At 41.5% G+C, this 15,479-nt stretch overlaps 1 long non-coding RNA gene across 5 annotated transcripts in view; it reads left to right on the top strand.

Moving 5' to 3' along the window:
- LOC118224165 overlaps positions 1–15,207 on the top strand; it is a 69,569-nt gene extending 54,362 nt beyond the window's left edge. For all 5 annotated transcript variants that reach the window (XR_004764584.1, XR_004764585.1, XR_004764587.1 and 2 more), the window contains 2 exons: positions 8,216–8,334; positions 11,328–15,207. This is a non-coding gene — a long non-coding RNA (uncharacterized LOC118224165). The remainder of the gene's footprint in view (positions 1–8,215; positions 8,335–11,327) is intronic.
- The last annotated feature ends 272 nt before the right edge of the window (positions 15,208–15,479 follow it).

The raw sequence follows: 15,479 nt of genomic DNA, 5'->3' as shown, positions 1-15,479 counted from the left end.
CAGATAGCACTGTTTAAAATTTGGTCACACAAGTTCTGTGTGTTAGATGTGTAACTAAATTATAGTCGTTTACAGATCAACTGATTACTGTTGATCTATAAATAATCCTTAACACTATATTTATTGGTGATATCAATATTAAATAGCTAAAAACTTATTATGATAACAATGTCTATCATTACAGGTCAATCATATTCACCTTTTTATTTTTGTATAAAGGAATAGGTGGCCAAAAGTCTTTGGCCACCTTTGTGGTAATAGGTTCTTAGGTGCTTATGGTTAAATATATCTCAGAATATTTAATGCAGAATTCTTTAATGAAGTCTTTGCTGGTCTAAATGGGATAAATAAGATCATAAGATAATTGCATGAAAATCATTGCATTTAAATTCTATGATTGCAATGCAAGTACACTCGTAATAATTATGTTTAAAACTTTAACAGGGCATTTAGCTATGTATGACAAAATCTTCTGAGCATTTTAAAAATTGAGTTACATCTATGACTAATTATAAAATGGACACCAAAAATGAACATTTCTGATATGTACATGCTTATGTTTGATTTAACCTGCCAGTTTCCCAATGAGGTGTTGCCCAGACAATAGAGTTCATCATCAGACTGTGTCTGCACTCTAATAAATGCAGTGGCTGTTGGCCTTTAAAATGTTCTACAGATGAGCCTCCAGGCAAGAAGAAAGCAAGGCTGCATGTATAAAAATAAAACCTGTCTGTCATTACTATTCAAGGCCAGCGTTCCTTCTGATATTGAGAGTATGGCGAGCCGGTGCACATTTGAAAATGGCTAGTTAATGATATATTTTGATAGTTACGGCTGAGACAAGTTGCGTTATTTATTATCTTTGTGATGAGGTTATAACAAAATGTATGTGTCACAGTCAGCGTCCCTGCAGCAGACCAGCTTTAACGAGCTAAATAAATGAATTTAGCATTGCCACATACAGCTCCTGAAAGCTTGTTATCAGAGCAATCGGTGGACTGTTATGAATGGAAAAAGGATGCCAGAGCAGGTCCCTGATTGGCCAATGCCACATATGCCCTTGATTACCTTCTCTCTGCTTTTATTCTAATAAGTGACATTCTTTGTACTCCCCTGGATGGCCCGACAGCCTGACACAAGATGAGAATAAATATTGCATGTGGTACACATTAAGCTGTCATCCAGGACAGCGCTTAAGAAGAAGGGGAGATGGAGAAATTCACCAGGAATTCTGCCGCGCTACAGTCGGCCTGCTCTTGTCACAATTGTCAGATTTTGACAACCCCCCCACACCAACCCCCACCACCCCCTGGAACCCTGCCCCCCCTTTCAGTTTTCCATTCAATGGCAGTAGATGACAGAACTGCAGGCACAGTGTGAGGAGTTATTTGGCGACGTTCTGAAGGGGTCGCCACGTCCGTCTGCAGTTCATTTTCTCCGAACCGCAATGAGCTGTGCTGTAGCTACGGCGATGTGTTATTGTCTTTTTGAGCCTGTTTGGTCAGCGGTCACTTGGCGTTCAGATACTTTGGCACGGCTTTCCGATGAGCAAGGCACGATTAAAGTGGCAGAATCGTTGCTGTTTCTCTGCATGGCTGAATAATGACACACGAGGAGAAGGAGAGACGTCACTCTGCCCGCCGCCCCTTTGCTCTGTGCCCTGCTGGGCCCTGTCTAAGGCCCCTCCATCAGGCCCCTGGACACAGCGAGCGGAGAGCGATCCGCCCGTAACCACAGCGACTGCGCTGATGGCCTCACAAAAATTTACCGCTGGGAGGATGAAAAGCCTCCAGCTGAGCTCCTGACTTTCCTACCTCAAATGGCATCATAAGCTCATGTACCCCTTTTATGTGTGTGTGTGCGTGTGTGTGAGTGGGTACGTGTGTACGTGTGTGTGAATGCGTGTGTTTGTGTGTGTGTGTGTGCGTGCGTGTGTGTGTGTGTGTGCATGTGTGTGTGTGTGTGCATGTGTTTGTGTGTGTGTGTACGTGTGTGTGTGTGTGTGTGTGTGAGTGTGTGTGTGTGTGTGCATGTGTGTGTGTGTGTGCATGTGTTTGTGTGTGTGTGTACGTGTGTGTGTGTGTGTGTGTGTGTGAGTGTGATTGTTTGTGTGCACACGTATATATGTTTGTGTGTGTGTGTTTGTTTGTGTGTGTATGTTTATGTGTGTATGGGGGGGTCACAATGGAGTGTGCTTCAGAACACAGTGTGATCTCAAAAAGAAGGAGAAAAACAACTTGATGAGGAGATGTGGCCGCAGAGTTTGTCTGGATAAAGTGTGTTTTGGTACTAATTATATGGGTACAGGTTTGGCAGGGGAGAGGTGTGTGTTGGTACTGAGTTTATGGGTACAAGTTGGGCAGGGGAGGGGGAGTGTGTGCTGGTACTGAGTGTATGGGTACAGGTTGGACAGGGGAGGGGTGTGTGTTGGTACTGATTGAATGGGTACAGGTTGGGCAGGGGAGGGGGAGTGTGTGCTGGTACTGATTGTATGGGTACAGGTTGGGCAGGGGAGGGGTGTGTGCTGGTACTGAGTGTATGGGTACAGGTTGGGCAGGGGAGGGGTGTGTGTTGGTACTGATTGTATGGGTACAGGTTGGGCAGGGGAGGGGTGTGTGCTGGTACTGATTGTATGGGTACAGGTTGGGCAGGGGAGGGGGAGTGTGTGCTGGTGCTGAGTGTATGGGTACAGGTTGGGCAGAGGAGGGGTGTGGGTTGGTATTGATTGTACGGGTACAGGTTGGGCAGGGGAGGGGGAGTGTGTGTTGGTACTGAGTGTATGGGTACAGGTTGGGCTGGGGAGGGGTGTGTGCTGGTACTGAGTGTATGGGTACAGGTTGGGCAGGGGAGGGGTGTGTGTTGGTACTGATTGTACGGGTACAGGTTGGGCAGGGGAGGGGTGTGTGCTGGTACTGAGTGTATGGGTACAGGTTGGGCAGGGGAGGGGTTTGTGTTGGTACTGAGCGTGTGGGTACAGGTTGAGTGGGGGAGGGGTGTGTGTTGGTACTGATTGTATGGGTACAGGTTGGGCAGGGGAGGGGTGTTTGCTGGTACTGATTGTATGGGTACAGTTTGGGCAGGGGAGGGGGGTGTGCTGGTACTGAGTTTATGGGTACAGGTTGGGCAGGGAAGGGGGAGTGTGCGCTGGTACTGAGTTTATGGGTACAGGTTGGGCAGGGGAGGGGGAGTGTGTGTTGGTACTGAGTGTATGGGTACAGGTTGGGGAGGGGTGTGTGTTGGTACTGAGTGTATGGGTACAGGTTGGGTGGCGGGGGGAGTGTGTCGGTGCTGAGTGTATGGGTACAGGTTGGGGAGGGGTGTGTGTTGATACTGAGTGTATGGGCACAGGTTGGGGAGAGGTGTGTGTTGGTACTGAGTGTATGGGCACAGGTTGGGGAGGGGTGTGTGTTGGTACTGAGTGTATGGGCACAGGTTGGGCAGAAAAGGGGGAGTGTGTGTTGGTACTGGCTATTCAGGTCTCTCTCAGGAGGTGGGAGTGGGAGAGGCAACTCCTCTCACTGGGACTTCAGATTTACCAGCTCTGAGAGGATTATGCCTCAGGTTCTCCAGCAGTCAATCGTGTTTGAAAGAGCTGTTCAAGGCCTGGGGGCTGGGTCCCTTTGTCACCAGCTTTTATGGGTTTACCTGCTTTAATGGGGATAAAGTCGTTTTGGGGGAGCAGGTAAAGACACCAGAAGGAGCACAGCCGCAGGTAGATCGCGTGCATACTCTTCGCAATTTCTTCTGTGCCTTTACTGAATCAGTGCAGTATACTGAAGTCTTCTCTCTGCTCAAGGGGGCGTCACCGGCTTGTGGATATTCGGAAATCATTCCCCTCTGTAAGATCTTAACACAAAAAAGGAAAAAAAAAAAAGAAAAAACATTAAAAAGTCAAGTGATTAGGAAATTGTCATTTCGGCCAACTTGTGAACTAAGCACTAGCTTAGAAGTATTGAATTAGTTCCAGTTCAGCACATTACTGTAAATCCCCTCTAAGTGGGCTGTTTGTGTCTTTTAGCAATTGTATATTGTCATATTAAATGCAGGATAAGCAGAACTAAAAAGTATAATTGTAATACGGTCTAAATTCATTGAATTAAGGAACAAGAAACCTTGATTGCACATAGATTAACTAATTTAGCTATTTAAATTCAAAAACATTTCTTAAACATGCTTTCATACCTCCTTAATATCTTATGTTGTAGTATACGTAGTATGCAGCTCAAGATAAAAATGAGATATGAAACACAAGATATACAAATACAATATCTACAATACAATAGCACTATGGATACTACTACAGCAACAATTAAATTTATTATTATTATTATTATTATTATTATTATTATTATTATTATTATTATTATTGAATTCATCTGTACAGTGCTTTTCAATATATCAACATATTCAAATTAAGTATTACAAGCACATTGCTATACAAAATAATAATAATACCACATGAAAAAGGATTTTAATTTTGAAGTAACAAATCCAGAATTAGAAAGACAGCTACGCTGAGTCATATTTGGTTAAAACAAATCAAACAATCAGATATAACAGTCTAAAACAAGTTTAAAATAATCAGATTTGTGAGTGTCTGGTCACAAAAACATAAAATTATTTAATGTGGCAAGGTAAAATTATCATCAAACTGTTTTGCCAAAGTAGTCTCACGTTGATGCTCACTGACAGGGGCAGATAGACGGACAGGGAGAGTTGCTATGCATCCCGAAACTACAGCATAGAAATGACCACAGAGTTGATTGAATTCCTCTGTGACCCAGTCTTAAAAAAACGGCACATTGTGAGCTTCACTAAGCTCACATGCCTTGGCTGGGTCAGAGAATACTTGCATACAAGGTTACTGCACAAAGACTCATAACCTGGTGTAAGCGGCACAAAACCTGGACCCCTGAGCAATAGAAAAGTAATGGTCCAGTATTATACACAGTTTAGAACCCGTATGACAACATTCCAAGGATTAAAGTTGTTCTGAAGGTGAAGGGTGGTTCTACTCATTATTAGTTACTTGATATTCATATATTATGTTTCTACTATTTTGTTTGTTACTTGATAATCATATATTGCTGTATGTTTGTACTTTGAGTGTTTGTTTGTGTGTGTGTGTATACATATATATATATATATATATATATATATACACACACACACACACATCCTTTTGCTTTAACGGATTACTATTAGCGTGTGCAATAGTGGGATGTTCAAATAGAGTTACATATGGAGAATCATAAAGTGTTTGTGTATTTTTTCCTGATTGGGACATGTAAGAAAAATGCAGCAAACATTGTTTTGGCCTCAGCCTGTTTTGAGCTTTTTGAGCCAGTGAATGATTAGCAGAAATAATGTCCCTGTCAGCCTTAATTGCATTAAAACGTGGTTAACATTTAATTTTTTCTACTTAATATGCAAAAATTTCCACTAGATTTGCAGCGAAGGCCATTGAAATTCCATTATGAGAAGAATAAAAATTTCAGGCATCATTTGTTCAGAGAAGACAGAGGTCTGGGCTAGAAAGTGCTGAATCTTTCTATTAGCCAAGCTGTGAGTGATTGCACATTACTATTGCGCTTAGCTGTTAATAGGTCAGTAGTCAGATTCTCTATCTCCCCCTTTTTCAATTTCTCTAATTTCAGTACATTTGACTAGTGTTATCTTTTGACAGATAATGCTCCAGTTGAATGACTAAATGGAACAAATGTCTATAATTCTGTTAAACTATAGTTTAAATACCTTGATGATATCACACAGTATTTCCCAGAGAAATACACATTGCACATTCAGTGTCTTTGATTTTTTGAGGAATTTTGGCTTGATTTTATTTTCAAATTTTTGATGAAACATTCTTGCTGTGTTTTCAGTAATATTGCAGTAAGGTTTTGATGAATAACAATCTGTTGCAAAGTGGTTACATTTACTTCTTTATCACTCCCAAACCACAACCTTCCATCTATATTGTGAATCAATTTTACATTTTATGCGTGTGACAGGACAAAATCACAAAACCGCAACATTTTCACAACTTTCCACAATCTAAAAAATGTTTTATAATGTAATTTTGGCAAGCTGGTGATTTGTTTGTAATGGTGATGTGGAATCCCTCTCTGTTGCTATTTGTTTGAGGGTGGTAGGATTCTGTCAGTGAGAAAAGCACTGATACAGTACCTAGGACCCCAGACAGTTCTACACGGGGAATGTCTGAATAGCAGTGTTCTACAACTATGCACTATCCATAAATGGGTGGGATCAACCTTTTTTCTTATTGCCAAACCCTTTAGAAGTTATTATTTCTGAAAAAAAATTTATGCTCAAAATACGGAGGAATACATCCTTGTGATAGGTTTATGAAACTATATTGTGTGATGTTTAGTCATTAATGTTTACACTTGAGCAGGCTCAGGGCTCAGTGAGTAATTGGGACATGATTTTAACGTGGCAGAGCAGATGACAAGGGCGGTGAGCAGCAAAGTTTTGTGAAATTGGAAGTAGAGGCTAACAGCAGAACTTCTGACTCCTTAATTGACAGAGCTGTGTATCTAGAGAGGGGTGGGGGAGGGGGGGGGGTGACACTGCTCCTCTGGTATAGTGTTTGTCAGGTCCTGTGTCGTTCTGTGCGAAGACCCGGAGACCCCCCACATTGGTTTGCCGCTCATTCGCCCTGTCGCTACCTTCACATTATGAAAATCATCCGTCAACACTGGGCCAAGAGCCTTTTTGTTATTTGGTTACCATTGCTCGGCTCTGTCAAGTCCTCACCAATTACAGTCCCAGGTACAATAGTCTATTCACAGGATCACAGCCCCTGACTGGTGTTGGGAGAGTGATTTGTGAATCATTATTCAGCCGATGCTGAACCTGAGGAATGCAAATAATCTGCCAAAGACAGGATGGTGGATGCTCTTAAAGTGACAAACTACACAGCTGTTATTATCCCAGATTGGATTTTTTTCTTCCTCCTCCTTCCATCTTCTTTTACATGCAGTCATCCTCCTCGCTTTCGGGCTGATATTTCAGTAAATCGTTTGTCTGTCTGTGAGACTGGGCCGCGGGCTCAAAGCAGCCAGGCGTCTGGATCTTGGTGTTACAGACCTATGGTCAATGGGATCTGTAAGGACAGCCTAAAATGATAAAAGAGGGATGTGTTTGGCGGCTGGGTTGTTAAAAGCACTGAGTTAGCATGTGAGAAACGCTAATCACATCCATTGCTTTCTTTGTTATTGTGCAAGTATTTTGTGTCTAAACATTAAAGTTCGGTCTGTGATACTGCTGTTCTATGATTAGTTGGAATATGGTTGGTTATTTCTTCTGGAACCTAAACCATCAGATTAACAGTGTTTTCTAGCTTCAGAACAATTTGTCTGGTTTGGTCAGAGCCTTGGAAACACAAAACTGGTCGCAGATCCTCCATATCACAGGAAAATCAGGCAGGTTGTTGGAATAGCAATAGCCTTCGGGGTGTACCATGACTTCTGTAAGTGGAACTTAGAGCACGGTTTTAACCAGGAAACTAGAATTACAGATAATGACAGGAGCCCTTGTGAATCAATCCAGGTGCTCAGCCCTGACAAACTCAAGTGTAAAGATGTTTTTTTTTTGTGAAACCAGTCTAAGCCCCTACTGAAAGGGTGTTGGCCTAATCTTATAATTGCTGCCATCTCCCTCCACTTTGTTCAGACAGAGAGTCACGATTAACTGTAAGGATATCTTTGTCCCGTGATGTCAGGTGTCCTGCTGTTCCTGCCTGTTGGCCAGGACAATTATGTCTCTTTGTGTCTTTAAAAAACACACTCAGAAAAGCTTTAAAATGACTGAATGACAAAGACGCTTCCAAGAATGAAAAGTCCACAAAGGCAGTCAGGCCTACTGATAATTAAAGTGAACACAATTAAGACCAACTGCCTTGGGAATGAGAACCTCTGGTAATGCATAGTTGGGATTAACTCTGTGCCAAACATCTTGTTACCAAGAAAAAACATGTACAACAAATATTTATCAGTACTCATTTATACCTGTGCAGCATAAGTCAGGTTAGTCTGATAAACTCCTGCAGCCACTGGAAAGTAATGCACCATGGCGTTGCTTTAAACAGGCCTTTCGTGCATATGAACAGAGATTTGCGGACGGGTGACAAATGCTAGCTATCACACATGTGCGGTCCATGGCCAACAGAGCTGACTCCCTCATCTTCCTCCAGGTTGGCTGAAAATGAAGGAGTGGGTGGACAGACCTGACCTCCAGCACTCCCTGGGACCCCCTTCAGTGGCGGCCTGGAGAGCAGAAGCAGAGGCCCTGCATGGAGCACAACGCTTAGAGGTTAATTAGCATTCACTCTCCCTACACTTTATTATCAACTGTTTCCTTGCACTCATTTAATTGCTTTTGATGATAGAATAATAAATGACAGAGTAATTACCATTATAAAGAAGGGATCCTTCTCTTTTCCCTGCGACTCAGTCAAAGGATTTTATTCTAAATTAAGTTTTTAACTGTCATCTGCCATCTCGGGGATAATTACAACTTGGGCATGTGAGGTACATTGTTCTCACGATGTGCAAAAACCTCCATCGCCGAAGGAAATTGTGACTACAGATTCCTCTGCGACATGGAAAAGGATGTTCGTCGGAGTTTTGAAAGGTGCTGAATGAGATGTCGGGTTATGCTAATTAATCAGACTGTGTATGGAGAATAAAACATTCCGTACTCAACCTGGGGACCTCAACATTATTAAAGAATGTATTTATTTAACAAATGTGATCTCACAACACAAGGGAACTTTTTATCAGTTACAGATGTATGACATCAGCAGCAGGCTGCTGGCTGTGATTTCCCTATTGCTGAAAGGCTTCTGTCTGAGAGCCAGATATTGATCCCCGTTGGTGAAGCACGTGGACTCGTGTATCCTTGCTCTGAATTTCTTTTCTGTGTGTTTTGTGTCAGCTCTGTGTGCTGTCATAATCAAGAGTAGCTACACAGCCCTGTGGCTGGAGCTGTTCACGGCCAGACTGGGTGAGATGCACACATCGGGGTGTGTCACCCTCTTGCCATGGCCAGCATACCAGGGGAGCTTTTTTTGTTTGCAGGAACTTCAATTGTTCATGAGGTGCTGAACAGTGAAAGCAAGGGGCTCATTGATTAAGGAGGGCAGAAATTGATTGTGCCCATTACGCGGTGTGAATGTGCCCGTCCTGAGGGGACCCGCCTGGGCCCCTCCTGCAGGAGGAGATAAAGCCCCCCTGCATTGTGTTTTCCTAAGCTGCGTGACTGAGATTTGTCTCCGGTGAAATTGATGCGGCCACTCACTGGGTCGTTTGTCGGCTTCACCCGTGTCTCCTCGCCCCTTGGATCTTAGTCACTGCACCCGCTGAAACTTAATGCGTTGTGGTAATACAGGTTGGGCTTCTGAGTACGTGGGAAATATTACAAATATACTATGGAGGTTAGAATGTAAGTTTTAACGGCCAGAATGATGGCAGCTGGGCTAAAAAGATGAAATAATGAAACCTACTATACTGCTTGACTGGTCAAATAAGCTCATATACCCCATTGGCCTGCCGTTTGCTTGGAGCATACAAATAAACACTTTCTAAGGAGTTCACTTTTGCACCTTATTTTATTTAAGGAGAAATTTCAATTAGATAATAACATTAAATGATGATTCCAACCGATGTTGGTTTAAAATATATAAATGTGACATTTTCAGATTTATTAATTAGTTAAGATTCATAAAAAAGGAAAATCTTAAATTCAGCTTTAAGATAGAATGTTTGTACCTCGCAGTGTGAACAATGTCCTCTTTGAGGGTCCATCTAATGGAAGAGAAAAAGAGCTCAAACCCTATGCAGTCTCTGCAGTCAAAATCTGTGGGCAATTTTCCTGGGAAGCATGGGTTTTTATCTGTGCTCCTCCACGCCCCCACCCCCCCTAACCCATCACATAACTGATTGCAGCTAGCCTTGATTTAGAGCAGGGGCATTAAGTCAGGTAAGCATCAGTGAGTAACTATATTAACCCAATACATCTTACATTGTAAAAACTGCATTCTGTAACGTCAGGCTTCTTAGCCCCTTAGCATGGCTTATTAGTCAGCCTCGAGGTGACCGTTATCTATCAGCCAGCTCTGTGTGGCTGTATGTGCATGTAGGCTGAGAGCCCCATCCCACCACCCCTACACACCCCCTCAAATGCACCACTCAGAAAAATCACTCATCTATTTTCTCCACCTAGACAAACCTTGATACTGATTTATAGTATTTAAACTTACAACCGCTCTGTCAATGAAATTACACAGGGATCATAATGTATTAGAGTCATTAAATGCACATCATTCTTTTGGCATGAAATATGTTGACCCGGACCTTATTATGTGCATAATTAAAACTGCTCAACAGTTTCTGAACACACTCTGGACTAAGACAGTTGATAGGCAGAAAGGACGTAAGGCATAAGCGTGACGCTTTCTTCTCCCTTTAATTCTCCTGAATAAAAATGGCATCTTTTATAAAATAACAACACGTTAAGTGCTAAACATGATACAGTGTATTTTTTTTTTGAGTATTTGAGTGTTATTATACAGTAATTCTGGATTATTCTCATCTGTTTGGTTAAAAAACACCACAGGTTTGTGTGAGTAGTGAAGTTTCCAGCATTAATATTTTAATATCAGCCTCATTTGTCTTTGTTTGATGTGTTACACAATGCACAATTCCAGTACCAGGGATTCAGACAGATTCCACAAACCTCTTTTAAATTCCAGTGCAGTACATCTTACTGTCACAGTGTTTGTATGGGGTACAGAAGGGTTAACACAGGGACAGTTCATTGATTTTTATGCTTTGAGCACATTGGTAATACAAGGACTCCGGACGCATATCTGTAAAATTCCACCTTACTGTATATTTGAAAACTGCTAGGTTTGATCTGGTGAGGTCAATAAACTCAATTATTACCTTGATTTCTGTAACCAAAACATCACCTCAGACACCTGAGACGACCGCAGGCCGGAGCTGAAACCCACAATGAAACAAGATTGCCTGGAAAGAAATCGATACCGTCTCGAAGCGGGGTCACAAATTGCTAGAAGGCATTGACAGAGGCGCCAGGGGTCTTATCAAGGCCAAGCACTTCCCCACGCACGGTGCTCTAGGCCGGAGTGCGATCCAGATATTGGTCAGCGCAGTGCGGCCTGGCAAAGCTTCAGCCTGCGCGACGTATCAGGCAGCGCCGACAGACCGCGCTCTGTAATCCATCTTCTCGCAAAACAATTCATTTACTTTGTGCGCCCTCTCCCTTTTCTTCTTCCCTGACAGAAGGAAACCGAGGTGAAAAAAAGACTGTGCAGACTCCAAGAAGGGCTTCATTATGGCTGAGGTAATGAAATTCCAGGATTTTTAAAGAGGGAAGCAACGAGAGTGCTTGTCAAGGTAAGGTGATGGGGTGCGGGCTGAGACGGGGGAAGTCTCCTGCGATCGGACGAGCTGACAGCCGCTGCAGCACTCTGACCACAAACGTACCTCACCTTTCCCCTGGGGAGGAAATTACTGTGTGCCCGCCACACCTGACGAGCGCCCACATTCTGCATTTGCTGTATATCGTTCAGGTAAAATGGCTCAAGCACCCCAATTCTACTCCTGCTCTACATATGCATATCATAGCGCAGGTAAAAGGGCTCACATAAAACCTGTTATTTCTCCTCCAAATGTATGAACTATGAAAACAAAAGCAAGGCTTTATTTCCTCACCTTTCCATATGCATGCTCTCATTATTTAGAAGTATAGTTATGTATATCATAATATTTCAGAATATTTACCTCTAGGTTCCTAAGTCAAGGTAGCGCAGTGACTGTAATAGGAAAAGGCAAGTTAAACAAAGTGTGTAATCCATAACATGAGAACTGTTTCACGGATGAACAGCGCATAAAAATGTCTCATGTCTTCTTTTATCGCAGATAAATACACGTTCAACCTTTTTACTGGGCGGTGTTGCTGTTATGTGGGCGCTTCTCCCAGGATCGGAGTCAGTGAGTATGTTTCCAGGGCAAGTTTATTTAGCAGTCAGCCCCTAAAACATCACAGGTGAACTCGAACAAAAGCAGTTTGTCACATCTACAAGAGGAGTAGTGCGAATGGTGTTGTCTTTAGAGGTGATTTCTGCTCTCTAGGGGGAGTAACTGAGAGACGCCAGCCACTGCTCGCTACATCCATCCTTGTTGAGGCAAAGTTATAATTCTGAGCTTGTCTTTATTTCCACAGGAGGGCTCGAGGTAAGGAGCAACGTTCTAAAGCGCTCAGTGTCACATAATGGATTACGGCTAATTTCTGTGCTTCTCGGTGTGATTTTACAGGTCAGATTTTACTGGTTTATCTCTGCACTCCTGCCCTAGAGAACGAAAGACCTCTGTGGCTCACGGGCATCTAAACGGAAGTGGCTGGCACCCGTTAGGAGAGGAGGGGTGCAATGAAGGGATCATTATGTTGGTCATCCCGTTAATTAAGCTTCAGGTGCAACCAAGCACATCATGTGGCCAGTGGTGCACATCCAATTGGAGATTAGGTCACATGCTGGCAATACATCAACTCACATAAATACGCGCAGGAAAAACATGAACTCCAGGATATGTCCTGCTGTCTGAAATATCGCTGCTTCTAGTCGGGCATAACAAGGAAGGCTTGCTCTCTGCTTCAGCCTTTGGCTTAAACGATCTCTTGCAGGGATCTAGTGCAAAGCAGAGATCACACGCCAGTTTGACCCCCTGTGAATTGCTGTCAAAATGGAAATCTCAGACAGTGCCTTTTGTTCAGGATATTAGTGTATAATTGAGATAGGGCCTTTAACCCTGATTAAAGTGCAGAAAGAACAGCACACTCAATACACAGAGAGGGAAAATGGATCCCACCACCACCACTGAAGGGACATCACACAACTCAGACTGCTGTCTGCACAACATAGAATTGGAACTGTTTCTATACTCATATAGGTGTCGGTAAAAATGCAATTGAATTAAATTATAGCTAGAAAAGGCAGCCGTGTTTTTTAGACATTGTATGCTGTATGCATTAATTTGCAGTGGTATTACATTCAAATAACTGCCAGAGCACGGCATTCAAAAACTATATATATATATATATATATATATATATATATATATATATATAAGTTAAGAATTAAATAGCCTTGATTCAGTAATGGTCAGGATAATTATTGAATCAGTTTTATATTATTAGATAAAAAAGGCTAATGACAGAAAACTTTGTTGCATTTGTTGTGCTCGAATAACAAAATTATAGGATATTTTTATACAAATTTTAAATCTATTAAGAACTGATTTTTTCAGAGTTTTTTATGTAAAATTAAAAAATTGTAATAATAATGAAAACTTAATGTTTGTGTAATAATCCAGAGTAACCTACAGTATATATACCTACAACCTATATATACTTTTCTTGGTGCTTTAACTGGAACAGGTCCAAAACAGAGATCAAAATGTTAAGATTTCAAGAATAAGTCAAGATTTAAAAAATAAAATATTTTAAGAATTTACAATTTTATATTCTTTCTGTTCCAGTTTGACAAAAACTCAGCATTGGATGGCCAACACAACAATTAAAGTTCTACAGTCTTTACTTGTGTATATTCAACTTTGATGTTTAAATTAAGCTGTAAATGGCATTGGCAGGCTATTTTCAGTTTAAATTGCAACATACAAACATACTTTTTTTAAATAATGAGTGTCTAATGCTTTCCCCTCAAGTTTGTATGATGCAATCACAATTTATTTAGGCAAATACATGCAACAGAGATTTAAAAAATACACATAAACCTATATATTCAAACAGATGAACAAATATTTTTATCAGACAAAACACTGAACAAACAAAAACCAGGAATTAAAAATGAACTTACTGAACTCAAAATGAGAAATCTTATTAAAATGCAAATTGGTACATGTTTTTTCAACTGCCCTTACAAAAATTTCAAACTGCTCAGACATCAAAAATACCTAATACATAAGTGATATACAACGTGAATTGTAGTCACTGATGTCTACTTTGCAATAGCTATATTCAATGTATTGTTAATTTGTATTTTTACGTTTGCATTCATTTGCCCAGACATTGTAGAATTAAATTCTATATTCAGTGATGCTCATTTTCTGCTGCAGTGGTATTTTTTCTTCTTGTACTGTAGTGATGATGATCTTGACCTATGGCAAACCCTGTGAGGATAAATTAAGAAAGGTTGGTGAGAGGGGATAAAACAAGAAATTGTTATAAATTAAACTAAATGCTTTAATATTGAGAGTTTACCTTACCTATTTTATACAGACTAATCTTTAATAATATGATGAACTACATTTGTATCTATAGGAATTTTTTGCTGTTCAATTTTATTTGTCTTCTCAGAGATCTTTTTTATTTAGTGACACAAAGTCTTAAAAAATATGGCTTATATTTTAATAATATATACATGTAAGTCTACTACTGTTTAGTAGTTTTAAAGTATGGTAATTGTTAATGAACCAGTTATATGCCTGGCTTTTTTTTGGGGGGAGGGGGGGGGGGGGAGTCAACTTTCCAAACAGTGTTACACAATATTTTAACAACAGCGTTCTCAACATTTTTAAACACATCTAAAAGAAAATAATGTAATTTGCACAAATGCTATAAGAAAATCTATTTGGCAGCAGAAGCCGTGCTGTATGTGTTCTGCAAGCAGAGCTACAGATCAGAGCTTCAGGTTTTCGCAGCGAGCTCTCAGACTAATCCCTCTTTCGGGTCGATTTGCTCACGGGAGTGCACGCGACCGTGGCAGAGCCGGCACCGTTTAATGTCAGTGGAAGGAAGCAAGGGGCTTCAATAGGCCGGTATGAGACGGCCAGTGTACAGGGATATCACATTATTAGTAATCATATCTGCTTAGGCAAAGCTTGCTCCTCCAGATGGCTGCTTTCAAGTGCAAATGAACCAGTTAGACGTGTCTGGTTTAATACGTACTCAGGAATCACAAACAGCCATTGATTTTTTTCTCCCTCTCCTCCAGCCACCACTGCTGCTGGTATTGAGCCTGGATTAAATGGTCTCCTGGGCCTTAAAAAGAACATCGATTCTTTTAATTAATTGTGCATTCTGTAGAACCAGAATGCCTAAACCCATCCGTATTAGCACTTCAAGTCAATTATTTTGAATCTGGCAAGGCAAGGGGGTGAGGTGGGGGGGGGGGGGGGGGGGGGGGGTTAGGGTGTACGGGGTAGGCAGAACAAATGTATACAGAATAAATATTGGAACTTTCTGTGCTGTGAAATATTAATGTACTAAAATGAACATGTGTTTTCTCACATTTATGAATAGAAATTGACGTGGTTTGCTCACTCAGTTGGAACCTTAGCTCCCCTGAATAAAACATGATTTTCTGTGTGCCTGCGCGTGCGTTTTTCACTCGGGTGTCGTGTCTCTTTTGACCA

Source organism: Anguilla anguilla, chromosome 3 (assembly GCF_013347855.1).
Source record: "Anguilla anguilla isolate fAngAng1 chromosome 3, fAngAng1.pri, whole genome shotgun sequence".
NCBI classification, from domain to species: Eukaryota; Metazoa; Chordata; class Actinopteri; order Anguilliformes; family Anguillidae; genus Anguilla; species Anguilla anguilla.
The sequence above is the reverse complement of the archived record's forward strand: the minus strand, read 5'-3'. Positions and strand labels throughout refer to the sequence as shown.